This window comes from Ranitomeya imitator, chromosome 4, assembly GCF_032444005.1.
Source record: "Ranitomeya imitator isolate aRanImi1 chromosome 4, aRanImi1.pri, whole genome shotgun sequence".
NCBI classification, from domain to species: Eukaryota; Metazoa; Chordata; class Amphibia; order Anura; family Dendrobatidae; genus Ranitomeya; species Ranitomeya imitator.
In genome coordinates, this window is record NC_091285.1 from 592,362,878 (window position 1) to 592,384,076 (window position 21,199).

Sequence of the window (21,199 nt, forward strand, 5' to 3'; positions counted from 1 at the left end):
TGGGCCAGATACGGGCCCGGCAGATGGAACCTGTTGCGATGTTGATGCCTGCTGCGGCCCCTCCTCCTCCGCTTCAGAACTACTGCCTCCTGCACCCTGTTCCCCCAATGGCTGCCAATCGGGGTCAACAACTGGGTCATCTATAACCTCCTCTTCTAGCTCGTGCGCAACTTCGTCTGTGTCACCGTGTAAGTCGGTGGTAGAGCGTTCGTGATGGGGCAACATAGTCTCATCAGGGTCTGATTCTGGATCAGTACCCTGCGAGGGCAATGTTGTGGTCTGAGTCAAAGGACCAGCATAGTAGTCTGGCTGTGGCTGTGCATCAGTGCACTCCATGTCAGATTCAACTTGTAATGGGCATGGCCTGTTAACTGCTTCACTTTCTAAGCCAGGGACGGTATGTGTAAAGAGCTCCATGGAGTAACCCATTGTGTCGCCTGCTGCATCCTTCTCTGTTGTTGTTTTTGCTGAAGAGGACAAGGAAGCGACTTGTCCCTGACCGTGAACATCCACTAACGACGCGCTGCTTTTACATTTACCAGTTTCAAAAGAGGAGGCAAAAGAGCTAGAGGCTGAGTCTGCAAGGTAAGCCATAACTTGCTCTTGCTGCTCCGGCTTTAAAAGCGGTTTTCCTACTCCCAGAAAAGGGAGCGTTCGAGGCCTTCTGTAGCCAGACGACGAACCTGGCTCCACAGCTCCAGACTTAGGTGCAATATTTCTTTTCCCACGACCACCCGATGCTCCACTACCACTACCATCATTACCAGCTGACAATGAACGCCCACGGCCACGACCTCTTCCACCAGACTTCCTCATTGTTTTAAAAACGTAACCAAAGTAACGGTATTTGTTGCTGTCAAACAACTTACACAGTGAGCTATAACTTCAGTATGATTTCGATATCCCTTTACAGGTTGGTGAGAACGCAAGGAAAATCAGGCACAATGTTACACACTCTGTTTTCTGTGGCACCAAATCAGAGAGATGCCACACACGCAGGACTGTCACTCAAGCACAAATGTCAATATTAATCTCCCACTGTATTTTATTTTTTATTTCAGGGAGAATTTAGAAAGCAAAAAAAAAAAATTTGCCTTTCTATGGCCCAGTGCCCACTATTTGAGAGAGAGAGATGGCACACCCAGGAGTCAAGACTGGCACACAAGCAGAAAGGGCAATATTAATCTCCCACTGATTTTTTTTTTCAGGGAGACTTTAGAAACAAAATAAAATAAAATGATTTTTTCAGGAAGAATTTAGAAACCAAAAAAAAGTAAAATGATTTTTTCCGGGAGAATTTAGAAACCAAAAAAAAAAAAAATTGCCTTTCTATGGCCCAGTGCCCACTATTTGAGAGAGAGAGTTGGCACACCCAGGAGTCAAGACTGGCACACAAGCAGAAAGGGCAATATTAATCTCCCACTGATTTTTTCTTTTTCAGGGAGACTTTAGAAACAAAATAAAATAAAATGATTTTTTCAGGAAGAATTTAGAAACCAAATAAAATAAAAGGATTTTTACCGGGAGAATTTAGAAACCAAAAAAAAAAATATAGGCTTTCTATAGCCCACTGAGTGAGAGATGGCACACACAGGAGTCAGGAGTGGCACACAAGCCCAGAGGCCAATATTTATCTCCCACTGATTGATTTATTGATTTTTTCAGATAGAATTTAGAAACCAAATGAACAAAAAAAATAAATAGGCTTTCTATGGCCCACTGAGTGAGAGATGGCACACACAGGAGTCAGGAGTGGCACACAAGCCCAGAGGCCAATATTTCTCTCCCACTGATTGATTTATTGATTTTTTTCAGGTAGAATTTAGAAACCAAATCAACAAAAAAAATAAATAGGCTTTCTATGGCCCACTGAGTGAGAGATGGCACACACAGGAGTCAGGAGTGGCACACAAGCCCAGAGGCCAATATTTATCTCCCACTGATTGATTTATTGATTTTTTCAGGTAGAATTTAGAAACCAAATCAACAAAGAAAAATAGGCTTTCTATGGCCCACTATGTGAGAGAGATGGCACACACAGGGATGGCACTCTAGCAGAAATGCCAATCTTAATCTCCCACAACTTATATTTTGTAGGGAGAATTAAAAAAATAAATAAATAAAAGGGACTGTCCTACAATTACTATCTCCCTGCAGTAATCTCAGCCAGGTATGGCAGGCAGCAATAAGGAGTGGACTGATGCACAAATTAAATAAAAAGTGTGGACAAACAAAAAAGATAGCTGTGCAGAAAGTAAGGAACAAGAGGATTTGTGCTTTGAAAAAAGCAGTTGGTTTGCACAGCGGCGTACACACAGCAATGCAGCTATCAGGGAGCCTTCTAGGGCAGCCCAATGAGCTACAGCGCTGAGAAAAAAAAATGTAGCTTCCACTATCCCTGCACACCGAAGGTGGTGTTGGACAGTGGAAATCGCTACAGCACAAGCGGTTTGGGGGTTAATGGACCCTGCCTAACGCTATCCCTGCTTCTGACAAAGCGGCAGCAACCTCTCCCTAGCTCAGATCAGCAGCAGTAAGATGGCGGTCGGCGGGAACGCCTCTTTATAGCCCCTGTGACGCCGCAGACAGCAAGCCAATCACTGCAATGCCCTTCTCTAAGATGGTGGGGACCAGGACCTATGTCATCACGCTGCCCACACTCTGCGTTCACCTTCATTGGCTGAGAAATGGCGCTTTTCGCATCATTGAAATGCGACTTTGGCGCGAAAGTCGCGTACCGCATGGCCGACCCCACACAAGGGTCGGGTCGGGTTTCATGAAACCCGACTTTGCCAAAAGTCGGCGACTTTTGAAAATGAACGACCCGTTTCGCTCAACCCTATTGGTGAGAATAGATAAAACTTAGCTTTTTTCCAGTTTTGCATTTTCCTTTTCGCTCCCCTCCTTCCCAGAGCCATAACTTTTTTATTTTTCCATGAATATATCCATGTGAAGGCTTATTTTTTGCGGGACGAGTTGTACTTTTGAATGATACCATTTGTTTTACCATGTCATGTACTAGAAAACAGGAAAAAGATTCCAAGTGAGGTGAAATTGCAAAAAAAGTGCCATCCCACACTTGTTTTTTGTTTTGCTTTTTTGCTAATTTTACTAAATGCTAAAACTGACCTGCTTTTATGATTCTCCAGGTCATTATGGGTTCTTTTTTATTTTAAAAAAACTGACCGTCACATCCAAACATAGACTAAGTGTGAACAGGTGCTGAACCTAGAGTCACCAACTCGTATACAGTCAAGGAAATAAGGCAGCACACTGCAGCGCTGAAACATGCAAACATGAAACACGAAAATTGAACTGCATTACTGCACTAGAAATATGAAAAATGAGAGCGTTTAGCGCATAAAAATGGCCAATTTTATGTGTACCTGGTAGCCACTTTAGGGCATCTCTCTTATACCAGGTCCTACACTTTCCTTTCCTCGCTGAGAATAAACGTCTCCATCTGAATGGGTACCTGTGAAAACTCTTCTTAGACTAAAAGTCTCTCTCTCTGTGGAGGGGTAATGGACCTGTTGCGATTAAAACACCTGTAGCTAAGAGGCAGAGTGCTCGGTCAGAAGGCTAAAGAATACATTTAAAAAAACTGACCGTCACATCCAAACATAGACTAAGTGTGAACAGGTGCTGAACCTAGAGTCACCAACTCGTATACAGTCAATTAAATAAGGCAGCACACGAAAATTGAACTGCATTACTGCACTAGAAATATGAAAAATGAGAGCGTCTAGCGCATAAAAATGGCCAAATTTATGTGTACCTGGTAGCCACTTTAGGGCACTCCGCCTCTTAGCTACAGGTGTTTTAATCGCTCTCATTTTTCATATTTCTAGTGCAGTATTGTAGTTCAATTTTCGTGTTTCATGTTTGCATGTTTCAGCGCTGCAGTGTGCTGCTTTATTTACTTGACTGCATACGAGTGGATTTCAGAACCAGTGTCGTTTATACTTTTCTGCACATGTTACACAGTTTCCCACGGACCGATCCAAGTATTGACTATTATCATGTTGCTGACTAACAAGGCTCTTGCCTGGGCAAACCCTTTGATAGAATCGCAAGATGCATGTCTGAGCGACTTCAATATGTTTATCGCCGCCATGGGGCAGATGTTTGATGATCCGAACCGTGGCCTTACAGCAGAGACGGCCCTGCTGAATTTGCGTCAAGGTAAACGCCCGGTGACTGAGTATGCTATGGATTTTAGAAGGTGGGCTCAGGATACCACCTGGAATAGTGCAGCAAAGTGCTCAATATTTAAGAAGGGGTTGTCCAGTTCTATCAAGAACAAACTTGCACGTGCGGAAGCTCCCACTGCTCTAGGTGATTTCATCAATCACTGTATTCGCCTAGACGCTCGCAGCTCCGAACGAAAAACTAGAAAGGTGGTCTGAGATGAACCGCAGCAATAAATCGCTTCTTCCTTTCCTTCCTAAGGAGATTCCGGACCCAAGTCCTCAGGAGTCCGCACCCGAGCCGATGCAGGTAAATTCCCTACAAAGTCGAGTAAGTGACGAACGGAAGGAATTTCGTTTTAAGGAGAATTTATGTTTTTACTGCGGGAAGTCAGGACATTTTATTATCAACTGCCCCAGTCGTTCTCGCAGGACAACCGCAGCCATGGTAGAATGCGACTTCTCTGAATCATACTCTGTGACTTCCGAATCAGGGCCACCCAAAATTGCAGTAACTGTTCCAGATTATGACTTTTCAGATATGAACTCTGTTACATCCGAAACGGTACTACCCATTAATGTTGTTATTCTATCTTCTGCAGTTTCATACCCTTTCAATAGGAAAAAAGACTCACATTGTTACCTCCCTATCAAGATCTGGATTGACTCCTGTTGGGTGAACAGTTCTGCCATGATAGACTTTGGGGCCAGCGGTAACTTCATGGACACATCTTTTGCTAAGGAATAAGGAATCTGATCACAGAGAAAAGTATCTTCAATTCTGATGGAGACTGTGGATGGATCCCCATTGACCTCAGGGCCAGTAGACCAGCAGACTGAATCATTGAAGGTCCTCATGGGAGATGATCACCAGGAGAAATTGCCCTTCCTTCTCATTTCCTCTCCACATTTCCCTATCATCTTGGGGTTACCCTGGTTGCAGGCTCAAAATCCCATCATTGACTGGGAGACAAAGAGATTGCGCTTCCCAGCTAAGGAGGTAACTTCTGGGAATTTGATTGATCCATCTCCGGGCGACCCATCATCGGACCTAAGGTTAACGGCAGTTTATAAAGGATTTTTGGATGTGTGCGATAAAAAGAATGCAGACAAATTGCCACCACACCGCCCTTATGACTGCTAATCGAGCTTTTGCCTGCTGCTACCATTCCCTTTGGAAATATTTATCCATTGTCCGGTCCTGAGCTCAAGACTCTCAAAGAATATATTGATGAAAACCTGTCTAAGGGGTTCATACGCCCTTCGTCCTCTCCAGCCGGTGCACCCATCTTTTTCGTTAAAAAGAAGGATGGATCCCTCAGACCCTGCGTTGATTACCGTGAAATTAACAAGGTAACCATCAAGAACCACTACCCCCTACCATTAATTCCGGAGCTTCTCGAGAGAGTGCATCAGGCCTAGGTCTTTTCAAAATTGGACCTACGTGGGGCATACAATCTAGTCTGTATAAGACCTGGAGGCGGATGGAAAATACCATTTAGGTCTCGATATGGACATTTTGAGTATTTGGTCATGCCATTTGGACTTTGCAATGACCCAGCAACTTTTCAACACCTAGTAAATGATATTTTTAGAGACATTTTTGATCTTTTTGTCGTAATATATTTGGATGACATTCTGATTTTTTTCAAGCTCCATGGAAGAACATCAGCAACATGTCAAGACTGTCTTGCAGCCTTTGAGGGAACACCATCTGTACATCAAGCTGGGGAAATGCGAATTTCACAAGTCGGAGATCCAATTCTTAGGATATGTAATTTCTTCACAGGGTCTGAGTATGGATAACAGCAAGATCAAGGCGATTCAGGAGTGGCCAATCCCCAAGAACGTCAAGGAGGTCCAACGTTTCATAGGATTTGCTAACTTCTACAGACGTTTCATCAAGAACTTCTCTGACATCGTCTCGCCCATCACCCGGTTGGCACAGAAGAAGACAGCATTTTTTTCGTCCCCTCAAGCCCAAGAAGCATTCTCTCGGCTCAAGACCAAGTTCACGTCAGCACCAGTACTGATCCACCCTGACCCAGAACTTGCTTTCATTATTGAAGTAGATGCCTCAAACTGTGCCATCGGGGCTATACTGTCCCAGAGAACAGGTGAGAAGAATTTACTTCATCCTTGTGCTTTTCTTTCCAAGCGACTGTCTCCTGCTGAAAAGAACTACGATGTAGGAAATAAAGAATTACTGGCTATCATCTCCGCCTTCAAGGAGTGGAGACATCTTCTACAAGGAGCTTCACAGCCGATCGTTGTCCTCACGGATCACCGCAACCTTGACTTGATCAGGTCAGCAAGATGCTTGACCCCACGGAAGGCCCGCTGGAGTCTTTTCCTTAATCAATTTAATTTTACAATCTCTTATAGGCCAGTTTCTCACAATGGAAAAGCAGATGCCCTATGCCGGTTGTACTCCACTGACGCTGTTCCAGAAGCTCCACCTAAGACCATACTTTCTGATTGCAATTTTGTAGGTGTCATTCATAACCAAGATTTGCTGCAGGTCATCAAAGAAGCGTACAACTCTGATCTTTTCCTGTCTCGGCCATCTGATGAGGTAAGCCTTCTTTTTAGGAATGGAGTTTGGACCTGGGAATGGCGCCTCTACAGTCCTGAAGCCGTGAGGTTAAGAGTGTTGAGATTGGTTCATGACTCTAGGGTTGCAGGGCACAAAGGAATTCAGAAGAGTCAAGAATTCTTATCTTGCTTCTTCTGGTGGCCAGGTTTTCAGAAGGATGTTCAGAAGTATGTTTCATCTTGTGAGGTATGTGCCAAATTCAAGGTCCCACGTGCCTCCCCTACTGGTCTGTTACAACCTTTGCCGGTGCCGTCTCACCCGTGGGGATCCATTTCTATGGACTTTATTGTAGAACTGCCCCTTTCCGAGGGAAAGAGTACGATGTTGGTGGTGGTCGATCGCCTGACCAAGGCGGCCCATTTCATCCCTTGTTCCGGTTTACCCTCTGCGAAGGACACTGCTGACCTAATTATCCAGAACATCTTTTGTCTGCACTGGGTTCCGGATGAAGTTGTTTTGGACCGTGGAGTTCAATTTACTTCAAAGTTTTGTCAAAACTTTTGTTCGGCATTAGGCATAGAAGTTAACGTATCTTCTTCTTTCCACCCACAGTCCAACGGGTAGACAGAATGTACCAATCAAACACTGGAGCAATACCTTTGCTGCTACGTTTGCCATTTGGAAGATGATTGGGTAAGGCTACTCCCATTAGCTGAATTTTCTTATAACAACTCCCAGAGTGCCTCCACCAAGCAGTCTCCATTCTACGCTAACCTGGGATATCAACCTAGCATTCTTCCCAGATTGCCAATAGATACATCTTTACCAGCAGTTGCCGACAGGATCTCTTCACTTCAACAGAACCTTGAACTTCTGAAAGAGACTTTGTGTTCTGCACAAGATAGGTTCAAGAATGCAGCTGACAGATTTCGCAAACCAACACCAACATTTAAGGTAGGAGATTTAGTTTGGTTATCTACAAAGAATTTAAAGGTGAAGATCCCTTCCCCTAAGTTGGTACCAAAGTACATTGGTCCTTATAGGATCAGTGGTCTGGTAGGTGCTGTTGCATGTCACTTAAAACTCCCAAGAACAATGAAGATACATCCTGTCTTTCATACTTCCATACTAAAGGCTGTAGTACCAAATCCTTTTCCAGGACGTTTATCTCCTCCTCCCGATCCCGTTCTTGTGGATGGTCAAGAGCAGTTCATCGTTGAGAGGATTCTGGATTCAAGAATCTACAGAAATCGATTGCAGTATTTGATTAAATGGCAAGGCTATTCTTCAGAGGAGAATTCCTGGGAACCCGTGGATAATATTAACGCCTCCCGACTGATTGAGCAGTTCCATCAAAGGTACCCTGGCAAACCTGGTTTGGGGTCGTCCGGAGGCCGTTCTTGAGGTGGGAGTAATGTCAGTATCTAGCCCTGGAATCTGTTTCTCTTGCCCTTAGACTTGCCCTTAGTTAACATGGATCTTGATGTTTTACGTTGGCCATCTTGCTTCCTGCCAAAGCTGTATATAAAGCCAGCACCTGTTCTGTTTCATTGCTTGTGTATTATGTTTTGGTAACAAAGAGAAAAAGAGTTTGTAGCCAGCTCACCGGTAAATCACCGCAGGTGCACGGAACTCCGCTGCAGGGAGACGATCCAATCATCAGAGAAACAAAAAAGTTGAGTTCCAGCTCCTTAAAACATGACGTTTATTGTATCCAAATATAAAATCCAAATGTCCATGATGTGCAACCTCCCACCGGTAAGTGCCTGGGATGACAGAGATAAACGGCTACGCGTTTCGATCGGAGTGATCTTTATCAAAGCCATACCTGGATCAGGCAGCTTCTCCTACTTATAAGGAGGCTCACCCAACCAGATCATTCATTTAAGTCACATGGCAATTTGACAAGTCCTTTCATCTAAAATCATTGTTCTATATGTAACAACATAACAAAAACAAAGGATTAAAATCACATTCAGCAATAATGTAACATAACTTCATGTCTTTTATTCAATCCTGTTGGGACGCAGGTGTTCAATTGGAAAATCCAATATGCTTCTCGTGTGAGAAGCCGGCGTCTAATGTCACCACCCCGACTGGGGGTATTAACCCGTTCAATGCCCTGAACCTGAAGAGTGACAGTGCTGCGTGCATGGTGCATAACAAAATGTTTGGATGCTGCTGATATATTCCTGTTATTATTCTGAGTGTTACCTACAGGTCCTTCTCAAAAAATTAGCATATAGTGTTAAATTTCATTATTTACCATAATGTAATGATTACAATTAAACTTTCATATATTATAGATTCATTATCCACCAACTGAAATTTGTCAGGTCTTTTATTGTTTTAATACTGATGATTTTGGCATACAACTCCTGATAACCCAAAAAACCTGTCTCAATAAATTAGCATATTTCACCCATCCAATCAAATAAAAGTGTTTTTTAATAACAAACAAAAAAACCATCAAATAATAATGTTCAGTTATGCACTCAATACTTGGTTGGGAATCCTTTGGCAGAAATGACTGCTTCAATGCGGCGTGGCATGGAGGCAATCAGCCTGTGACACTGCTGAGATGTTATGGAGGCCCAGGATGCTTCAATAGCGGCCTTAAGCTCATCCAGAGTGTTGGGTCTTGCGTCTGTCAACTTTCTCTTCACAATATCCCACAGATTCTCTATGGGGTTCAGGTCAGGAGAGTTGGCAGGCCAATTGAGCACAGTAATACCATGGTCAGTAAACCATTTACCAGTGGTTTTGGCACTGTGAGCAGGTGCCAGGTCGTGCTGAAAAATGAAATCTTCATCTCCATAAAGCATTTCAGCCGATGGAAGCATGAAGTGCTCCAAAATCTCCTGATAGCTAGCTGCATTGACCCTGCCCTTGATGAAACACAGTGGACCAACACCAGCAGCTGACATGGCACCCCACACCATCACTGACTGTGGGTACTTGACACTGGACTTCAGGCATTTTGGCATTTCCTTCTCCCCAGTCTTCCTCCAGACTCTGGCACCTTGATTTCCGAATGACATGCAAAATTTGCTTTCATCAGAAAAAAGTACTTGGGACCACTTAGCAACAGTCCAGTGCTGCTTCTCTGTAGCCCAGGTCAGGCGCCTCTGCCGCTGTTTATGGTTCAAAAGTGGCTTTACCTGGGGAATGCGGCACCTGTAGCCCATTTTCTGCACACGCCTGTGCACGGTGGCTCTGGATGTTTCCACACCAGACTCAGTCCACTGCTTCCTCAGGTTCCCCAAGGTCTGGAATCGGTCCTTCTCCACAATCTTCCTCAGGGTCCAGTCTCCTCTTCTCGTTGTACAGCGTTTTCTGCCACATTGTTTCCTTCCAACAGACTTACCATTGAGGTGCCTTGATACAGCACTCTGGGAACAGCCTATTTGTTGAGAAATTTCTTTCTGGGTCTTACCCTCTTGCTTGAGGGTGTCAATGATGGCCTTCTTGACATCTGTCAGGTCGCTAGTCTTACCCATGATGGGGGTTTTGAGTAATGAACCAGGCAGGGAGTTTATAAAAGCCTCAGGTATCTTTTGCATGTGTTTAGAGTTAATTAGTTGATTCAGAAGATTAGGGTAATAGGTCGTTTAGAGAACCTTTTCTTGATATGCTAATTTATTGAGACAGGTTTTTTGGGTTATCAGGAGTTGTATGCCAAAATCATCAGTATTAAAACAATAAAAGACCTGACAAATTTCAGTTGGTGGATAATGAATCTATAATATATGAAAGTTTAATTGTAATCATTACATTATGGTAAATAATGAAATTTAACACTATATGCTAATTTTTTGAGAAGGACCTGTATGTCATATAAGTGTTCCCTGATGCGTGTTTTCAATTTTCTGGACGTGCAGCCCACATACGACAGGTTACACTCTATACATTTGATTTTGTATACCACATTGCAAGAATTACAATTGATGTACTGCTTTATATCAAATTTGATAGTTTCATCCGCATTATAAAATGTCTTTTCAATACTAGCGAATTTACATGTGCTACAATTTCGTGTACCACACCTGAAAAATCCTGGATAATTTAACCAGGTTCTGATGGATTTATTTTTGGAGCAGAACAAGCTAGGGGCTATTTTATTACCAATGGTCGGGGCTCTTCTCGACACCACATTAATGCCAGAATTTAGTATGTTATACAGCTGCGGATCTTCATATAAAATAGGTAAATATCTGTTGACAATATCTCTAATTCTAGCGAACTGCGGGCTATATTGAAAGCATATGTATGGCTTTTGTTCCATTTGTAAATTTCTATGTTTTTGTGCTGTAACTAGTTCTTTGCGATCTTTTCCTGCTACTATTTTTTTAGCCCGATTAATTGTCCATTGAGGGTATTGTCGATATGTTAATTTATTTGCTATTTGATCGATTTCACCCTTGAGATCTTTTTCTGAACTGCAATTCCTTTTAATCCTGGTGAACTCACCTACCGGAATTGATTTAATTGTATGCCTGCTATGGCTGCTTTTGGCATGCAGTATTGTGTTACCCCTAGCTTGTTCTGCTCCAAAAATAAATCCATCAGAACCTGGTTAAATTATCCAGGATTTTTCAGGTGTGGTACACGAAATTGTAGCACATGTAAATTCGCTAGTATTGAAAAGACATTTTATAATGCGGATGAAACTATCAAATTTGATATAAAGCAGTACATCAATTGTAATTCTTGCAATGTGGTATACAAAATCAAATGTATAGAGTGTAACCTGTCGTATGTGGGCTGCAAGTCCAGAAAATTGAAAACACGCATCAGGGAACACTTATATGACATAGGTAACACTCAGAATAATAACAGGAATATATCAGCAGCATCCAAACATTTTGTTATGCACCATGCACGCAGCACTGTCACTCTTCAGGTTCAGGGCATTGAACGGGTTAATACCCCCAGTCGGGGTGGTGACATTAGACGCCGGCTTCTCACACGAGAAGCATATTGGATTTTCCAATTGAACACCTGCGTCCCAACAGGATTGAATAAAAGACATGAAGTTATGTTACATTATTGCTGAATGTGATTTTAATCCTTTGTTTTTGTTATGTTGTTACATATAGAACAATGATTTTAGATGAAAGGACCTGTCAAATTGCCATGTGACTTAAATGAATGATCTGGTTGGGTGAGCCTCCTTATAAGTAGAAGAAGCTGCCTGATCCAGGTATGGCTTTGATAAAGATCACTCCGATCGAAACGCGTAGCCGTTTATCTCTGTCATCCCAGGCACTTACCGGTGGGAGGTTGCACACCATGGACATTTGGATTTTATATTTGGATACAATAAACGTCATGTTTTAAGGAGCTGGAACTCAACTTTTTTGTTTCTCTGATATTATGTTTTGGACCTTGTTCCTCTGCAGTCCCAAGCCTCGAATTACGATCCCTGTTGGTCCTTTCCTAACAGTGGAGTCCTCTGCCAACCTGCATGCCTGGATCCCTGCCTGCTGACCAAGTGATTGCTTAACACCTGACTTCAGAAACTTCTGCCTGACCACACCTGCGGTGAAGTAAGAACTCCAGCCAGCTAGTGTGTTTCCTCTTCTCTGCAAGAAACTGTGTCAGTGCTGGACATTCTTGTGCACTCATTGCTCAGTGACTTTGCATGCTGTGTCGCAGAGTATCAGCTCTGCTGTTACCGTTTATCGGATTCACTGAACATTTAACTGGACTTATATGCTATACTGCATTCAGATCACAAATTGAACAATATTGCTTGTTCAAACCTTTGTGTCTGTCTCTTTGACCTAGCCACTGGTGTCCAGTTGTATCCACTAGTATCGTGACACCGCCAGTTCACACCTGAACAGACATCTCAGCATGGAATCATCCCAGGACACTTCAGTGGACCATCGCCAAAACTCAGAGCTGTACTACTTGGCTGATTGCTTCTCCTGAACCAGACCCATAATAGTGTCCTCTGCCAACCTGACATGCTCTGGTTCATCATAGATAAGTCCTAGGGCCTCAAAGAACCTATCTACAGACATCCGTTCAGGAACAGTGGGGGGCAGCGAGAAAGCCCAAGATTGGGGACCCTCCCTAAGTAAGGAGATAATAATCCCTACCCGCTAAGTCTCATTCCCAGACGATCGAGGTCTAAGGGAAAGCAATAATTTGAAACTTTCCCTAAACATACAAAATGTATCTTTTTCACCAGAAAAGGTGTCCGGAAGCTTAACCAAAGGTTTGGGAGGGTGCAAAATAACATCTACTGACTCACCAGGTTGACTAACAGCATGGGGGGTGGTTCCCTGCATGGTCTTAACAGTTTCTGTAACAAGGGCCCGATGTTTCATTGAAAAATACCGCACCACATGTGTCTTGATCCACCAGGTTACAAAGCGGATCCATGACCAGAGAAAAAAAAATGCAAAAATCCCCCTTAAATGTGTGGCCAGCTATAATGTAATGTGCTTCTGCAGTGCACTATAATGAAACCTCCACCAGAGTGTGCTGGTGAGGGAAGAGAGGTTGCACAAACAGCATAACAACATTGAGCAGCAGCACAGGTGCCACAGGTAATGAAAGAGCAGTCAGACAAGCCGAATCCAAAACTAACAGCAAAACACGTAGTCAGGGACAAGCAAGAAGTCAGAGCCTACCCGGAACGTGGTAACCAAAACATGAGACATAAGAAGAAGTCAGGGTACAAGCCAGAGTCGAAGCCAGTCAGGGAGCGTGGTATCAGAGATGGAAAACAAGGGGCAAAGTCCAGAGATCAGGTCAAGTCATACACGGATACAGGCAGTCAGAGGCATTAGGAACACTAAGGTATACAGATCAGGGGCTCAAGCTAGGAAGCATGAACACTGGCCTGCAGGCTGCAGAGAACTGAAATAGCCCTGCCAACTTCAAAATGAGGCAGAGGGGATTAACTCCTGCATGACCAGTCCAGAGACAAGACAGCTGAAACAAACTCAGGACTGCATCATGACAAAACTTTTTCTCCTTATTGTATGTCCTATGATATTGCTAAACCACTTACTATATGAACAGTACTTATCCCATTCCCTAGTCTAATTCTCGGCTTAAACTGTGCTACTCACTTTATATATTAACACTTTACAGTACTTGCATTCTGCACATTACCATAACTAGTGTTGAGCGATACCTTCCGATATTCAAAGGTATCGGATGGTATCGGCCGATATCCAAAAAATATTGGATATTGCCGATACCGATACCCGATACCAATGCAAGTCAATGGGACACAAGTATCGGAAGCTATCCTGGATGGTTCCCAGGGTCTGGAGGAGAGGAATCTCTCCTTCAGGCCCTGGGATCCATATTCATGTAAAAAATAAAGAATAAAAATAAAAAATATGGATATACTCACCCCTCCGACGAACCCTGGCTGTCACCGCTGCGAGCGTCTGCCTCCGTTCCTAAGAATGCAGTGAGTGAAGGACCTTCGATGATGTCGCGGTCAGGTGAGCGGTCACCTGACCGCTCATGTGACCGTGACGTCATCAAAGGTCCTTCACTCTCTGCATTCTTAGGAACCGAGGCAGACGCTAGCAGCGCTGAGAGCTAGGGGCCGTCGGAGGGTGGGTATATCCATGTTTTTTATTTTTGTCTTTTATTTTTTACATGAATATGGATCCCAGGGCCTGAAGGAGAGTCTCCTCTCCTCCAGACCCTGGGAACCATACGCACCGCACACGCCGAAGATGACTGGGAACACTTCCGATTCCGATTTCCAATATCGCAAAAATATCGGAACTCGGTATCGGAATTCCGATACAGCGAATATCGGCCGATACCTGATATTTGCAGTATTGGAATGCTCAACACTAACCATAACACATTACATACGATGCACCTCACCATTCGTATTACATGTTAAACCACATGACACTATACACAGAGCTTGATTGTTGTCTTCAGGGATGGGAACGCAACAGAACAGTCCACCATTATTACATGTGTCAAAAATAAGCAACATGTGCATGAAACTCAGGATTGTCATTCACTTTGCTGGCATCAGAAAACCATAGTTGGTGTGAGGAAGCACAGGCTGGGCACTTTCCCACGGTCCCCTATGCAGAGAGAAGTACTCAGTACTTGCTTCCTGTAGTGGAGATATGCTCATTACTCTGCACATTATCCTGCTGAGTAATGTAAAGTTCAGTTTTAACTGTAGCTCTATTTCAGCTTCAGAAGTCAGGAGCTCACTGTTCAACTCAGAAGATCCCAAGACTAAGATGAAGTAAGCAGTGCTCTCCTGACATCTGCCTGCGATGTAGCTACAGATAATGCTGGACAGCACTCCACTAAGTAGGACATCAGCCAAAGCCATAAGCAACACATCCAGTTATTTGAAGTTCCATTAATTGCAGTGGTAATTGCACTACTCACTTCTGCTCTACCTTTCGGCTGTCTGGGAGCAGGCAACAATAGTGACTAGTGATGAGTAAACCCAAACTGTAATGTTTCGGTTTTGTATCATATTCTTACTGTACAGTACATCTGTGTTACTGTTCAAATTCGGCAGCCTAATAAAGCTTGATGAAAGGCTGCAGAGCAGCCAATAAACAAGCTTTAAGGCTGTGTGCACTTCTGGCCCCATCACGACCATGAGAAGTAATGGCATGGTTGTGATTGGCCGGCACACTTCGTGACCTGCCCTGACAGTGTAAAATAAATAACTAAATAAATAAATAAATCATTTTTAAAAATGGTATGCGGTCCCCCCTTTTATAGGCAGCCAAGGGAAAACAGACAGCTGTGAACTGTTCCTATTATGCTGGAAAGGGGCCAGCTCATCATTCCGGCTTACTTGCTGGCCTTGTGAGAAATGGTGTCTGTGACCTGAGGTAATGTTACTGATGTCACCTCAGTTCACAGCAGCCAGATCTTGTGAGTACAGCGGGAGACCCGGCAGTGTCTGCTGCTCCAATATATGGAGCTTTGTTTTCTTAAAAGAGTTTCATACACTGGCAGGGTCGCATTTGGCATTAGGCACTTGAGGGCATGTGCCTAGAGCAGGAGAATGCTGGGGGGGGGGGGGGGGGGGGCAGCACCTGAGCAAGGTTTTTTTTTACTTTTTTTCTTTTCTTGTCATTTAGTCGGGGGGGTCGCGGCCCACCCATCCACCTCAGTTTTCCTGCTCCCTGCTGTCACTGATCTCGGTACATCCTCCCTCCGTCCACTGTCCCTGTCCATCTCTCCTCCTCCCCAGCAGTGAGGGAGCTTCTGCTGCTGTGAAGAGGAATGTGCGCGTCTCAGGCTGCAGCCTCCCCTCTTCATGCCTATTTTAGTCACGTCTTCCTGGCTGCTAGTCAGCTCCTCAGTGACAAACTTTCCCTATATGGAGCCAGGTAAGAGGAAGGCGGGAGTGAGGGGCGCTAAATTTCCACTGTCCTCTCACACCCGAGCAGCTGTTTTCCCTGCTGTGTATGCCGGGGTGTTTATGGCTGCAGTCATGTAGTGTCCCATTCACTGTAGGACACGATGACAAGTGCATGGTAACACAAGCCGCACTCTCCAAATAAGCAAAAGACACATGACTACAAGAAATAGTTTGGAAGAAATGGCCGTGGCGTTTATTTTTGAGTAACCATAAATTAAAATTTTATTAAATCATAACTAGTGTTGAGCATTCCGATACCGCAAGTATCGGGTATCGGCCGATATTTGCGGTATCGGAATTCCGATACCGAATTCCGATACTTCCCGCGTATCGGATACCGGAATCGGAAGTTCCCAGAATTCAAACTGAACGCAGCAGCCAATGAGGAATGATTGGAAGTGTGGGCACATCCTGTTTAGCATGGTGGGCATGTAAGTACTGGCAAGGCTTGGATTGGCTGCTGAAATGATGTCACTCTGCACTATAAAAAACGCTGCCGCCATTTTGCGCTCACTCTGCTGTGATTTCAGTTAGGGACAGGACGCTGTGTTCTAACTGAGGGCCAGTCGAGCTAGCTAATTGCTTTATTTTCCTTTCCAAAGGCTAATTTAGCAAAACGCTGTGTGTTCTTCACTGTTCACCTTGCTCTTGCCTTGCAGCGCTGTTTTAACAGCGTTCTGCAAGGTCTCTGTGTGTGTGTGTGTGTGTGTGCAGCTCACTCTGTAGTCTGTGTGCAGCCATATACCCGGTTGTATTCAGTTCAGGGGGGGTTCACACTGCCTCACACAGTTGTCCTTTTTTGCTCTTAGTGCAGCCTGCTGCACATTTTTTCTCAAATTTCCTATTAGTGTTTTTCCACCAGTCTCCAGCTCTATTGTGGAAAAACACTACATAGGATAACCTAGAGGGGGTTTTTTGGGCCTTGCAGCGCCGTTTACGGCTGTCTGCACGATCTCCGTGTGAGCCCAGCTCGCCCTGTAGTCTGTGTGCAGCCATAGCCGGTTGGATTCAGCTCAGGGTTCGTTACTGGCTCATACCTTGAGAAAAATTTTACTTTTTTTCAAATAGTGCAGCCTGTTTAAAATTTGAAAAAAAAAAATTCCTATTAGTGTCTTTCCACTCGTATCCAGCTAAATAGTGGAAAAACACTATATAGGATAACCTAGAGGAGGGTTTTTTGGCCTTGCAGCGCCGTTTACGGCTGTCTGCACGGTCTCCGTGTGAGCCCAGCTCGCCCTGTAGTCTGTGTGCAGCCATAGCCGGTTGGATTCAGCTCAGGGTTCGTTACTGGCTCATACCTAGAGAAAAATTTTACTTTTTTTCAAATAGTGCAGCCTGTTTAAAATTTGAAAAACAAAAATTCCTATTAGTGTCTTTCCACTCGTATCCAGCTAAATAGTGGAAAAACACTATATAGGATAACCTAGAGGAGGGTTTTTTGGCCTTGCAGCGCCGTTTACGGCTGTCTGCACGGTCTCCGTGTGATTTAAACTAGCTCTGTAGCCCGATCTGCACCAAAAAAAAAGTTAAGTTCACCAAACACAACTTAACACTTGTGTAGGCCACATTTGAAAAATAATAAAGTTTAGTCCACAATTTACAACATTAGTGTTTCTTACACCTGTTAGGAGGAGCATTTCAGGAATAAGCACACTAAGGCCTTAGTACTTTTCTGCTTATCTTTATCTGTCAACCAAGATGAAGAGGGCAGGGAGTAAGGCACGTGGGCGTGGGCGCGGAGCAGGGAGAGGAGCAGGGAGAGGACGTGGTGATTCTGTGCCTGCTGCGGGCGCCGGTGACTCGTCGTCACTCAGTTTCAGCAGGGAACAGTCCTTCATGCGCAGCTTTGTCGGAGAGCACCGTGCACCGCTGCTACGTGAAGACCAAATTGAAGCCGTTGTCGGGTGGATGGCAGCTAACGCCTCGGCATCGACTTCAGTTAGTGCCACATCCTCTCAGGCACAGAGCACTGGAGAGCAGCCATCTGTCTCTTCACCACCTGCCAAATTGGCCAGGCAGTCAGAGAGCCCAGGACAGGAGCCGTCTCTACTTCTGTTCTCTGAATCTCTTGGCTTGGAAACAGGGGGCCAGCCAAGCAGCATTGGAGAAATGGAAGAAGAGGCAGTGTGCAGTGATGCCCAAAAGCTTTATCTCTCTGACTCTGAAGAGGCAGGTGGGCCAGTGCCTCCGGTGACCACAGCGCAGTACGCATCTGATGATGAAACTCAGGTGCCGCTTTCTGATGCGTACTGTGCTGCCGAGACTACCCAGGAGGAGCAGTTGGTGGCAGAGGGTAGTGGAGATGATGAGGTCCTTGACCCATCGTGGCGTGAGGAACAGGAAGGTGGTGGGAGCAGCTCTGAGGAAGAGCTTCCCCTTACGGGCCAAAGAGGGAGAGGGAGGGGGAAGACTGCGGAGCCTGTAGCCTCCACTTTGGCACCCGTTAGGAGCCTGTCTCTTTCCAAAGCCAAAAAGGGCGCTCCCAAGACTTGCAGTGCCTGGTCCTTTTTTGACACAGTTGCAGATGACATTTGTTTTGTCAAATGCAAGCTGTGTCATCAGAAAGTAAAAAGAGGTAAAAGTGTCAGCAACCTCAATACCACAAATATGTGGAAACATGTGCGGAACAGGCATGCGGTGGAGTTACAGAAACACAGTGAAGACGTAGGCCAACCAACAGCGGCAGCTACCACCTCTTCATCTCGTGTTGCCTCTTCCTCCACTGTTGTCCAGAGACCTAGTGTAATTCCACCCACAGCACCACCTTCCCAGTCATCCTCACACTCCCAGTCTACTCTACAGCCATCGGTAGTCCAGGCATGGGAGAAAAGGCGGGCATTCTCGGCCAACCACCCCCGAGCACAGGCTCTGAATGCAGGCATTGCCAAACTGTTGTCCCTGGAAATGCTCTTGTTCAGGCTGGTGGAGACTGACAGCTTCCGTGACTTGATGGCATTGGCAGTCCCACAGTACAAGGTGCCCAGCCGCTTTTACTTCAGCAGGCAGGCTGTCCCTGCCCTGCACAGGCATGTTGAGGCAAACATAAAACATGCGCTACTGAACGCCGTCAGTAGCAAGGTCCACCTCACCACCGATGCGTGGACCAGTCAGCATGGACAGGGGCGATATGTTTCCCTCACTGCCCATTGGGTTAATGTTGTTGAGCCAGGTACAGATCGTGCGAGTGGCGCAGGACGTGTCCTGCCCACTCCAAGGATTGCAGGAATCCAGTCTGTACGCATCGACTCCTCCTCTTACACCAGTTCCTCTGATTCCTCTCTGCAGGATCCGTCACAGTCCACCTCCACATGGACCCGTGAACGTTTACCTATGACCGACATGAGCACAGCCGTGGCCAAACGTCAGCAGGCCGTCTTGAAACTAGTTTCATTGGGGCATCGAAGCCACACAGCGCAGGAGCTCTGGAATGCCATCAAGCAGGAGAGCGATGTGTGGTTACTGCCAGCGAATCTCCAGCCAGGCATGGTAGTGTGTGACAATGGCCGAAATCTGGTGGCAGCTTTGGCCCTTGGCAACCTCACTCACATCCCATGTCTGGCACATGTGCTCAATTTGGTTGTGCAGAGTTTTCTGAGGGACTATCCGGATCTTGATGCTCTGCTGCACAAGGTCCGCCTAGAGTGTGCTCACTTGCGGCGTTCCAGCTTGGCCAGATCCCGCATTGCTGCTCTGCAGCGCCGATTCCGCCTTCCGGAACACCGCATCATATGTGACCTACCTACCCGGTGGAATTCCACGTTACATATGTTGGAGAAACGACCGCCGCATCGACCACATTCTCAACATGCCTGATTATTGGGTGTTCACCCTCCTCGATACTCGCTACCGGGACAACGTCCAAAACCTCATCCCTGCGTTGACCCGGGAGCGTAAATTGCGGGAGTACCACGACACACTGGTGAATTCCATCATCTTCTCCTGTCCAACTGAGAGGAGTGCTGCTAGTGCTTTACAAAGCAGCTCAGTGCGTCGAGGCAGTGGGGGAGGCTCTGCCCAAAGAGGGAGCAGAAGCAGTGCCTCTGCCCAAGGCAAGCCCAGTATGGCACAACTCTGGCACACTTTTGTGTGCCCGCCCCAAATGTCTACACCATCACCGGCGGCTCCAGTCAGCAGGAGGCAACGGTTCCGTCAGATGGTGACAGACTACATGGCTTGCCCTCTTACTGTACTCCCAGACGGCTCTTCCCCGTTCAAGTTTTGGGTCTCTAAGCTGGATACATGGCCAGAGCTAAGCCAGTATGCATTGGAGGTGCTGGCTTGCCCTGCGGCTAGTGTCTTATCGGAACGTGTCTTTAGTGCCGCTGGTGGTGTACTAACAGACCGTCGCATGCGACTATCCTCCGATAACGTTGACCGGCTTACTTTCCTGAAAATGAACCAGGCCTGGATCTCGCAGGAATTTGCCACTCCTCTGCCTGATTAAGTAATTGGGTGTCATCCAGGTCTCCTGCTGTGTTCATCTTTCTACCACCTGAACTGCTATTCCTGGGCTCCAACACCGCCAGTTGCGGCTCAGAAGTGCAGGCTGCACAGTAAAAACATACGACCCAGTGTTATTGGGTTTCAGTAACGTCAGCTGATCCCCAGCTGTGTAGCCGGCAATGTGTCCTGCGACCGCCACGCTGGCACAACAACCTAAATGTAAGGGAACCTGTCCCCCCCCCCCCGTCGTTTGTTACTGAAAGAGCCATCTTGTGCAGCAGTAATGCTGCACAAGGAAAAGGTAGCTCTTTTTTTAGCTCTTTGCACACGCAGAACTTAACACTTATAAAATGTGTTCACTGATACCGTTATACCGTCCCGGAGCTGGGACTTTCCTTCGTAATGTGACGCAGCACAGCCGTCATTCCTACCCCCTTGGTGCCATGCGCTGCCTCCTCAGCGTTGTTTTAAGCTGTCACGGAGCCTGCGCTGTTCTGTTATCCCTTGGGCATGCCCTATTTGCGCTGCCTGTCTTCTGACATAATTTGGTGTCAGGCTGGCTGCGCCTGTGCGGCCGCGCTGCCCGAGATCCCGCCTCGCAGTGTCTTCTGATTGAGTCACACTGCGGGCCTGGGA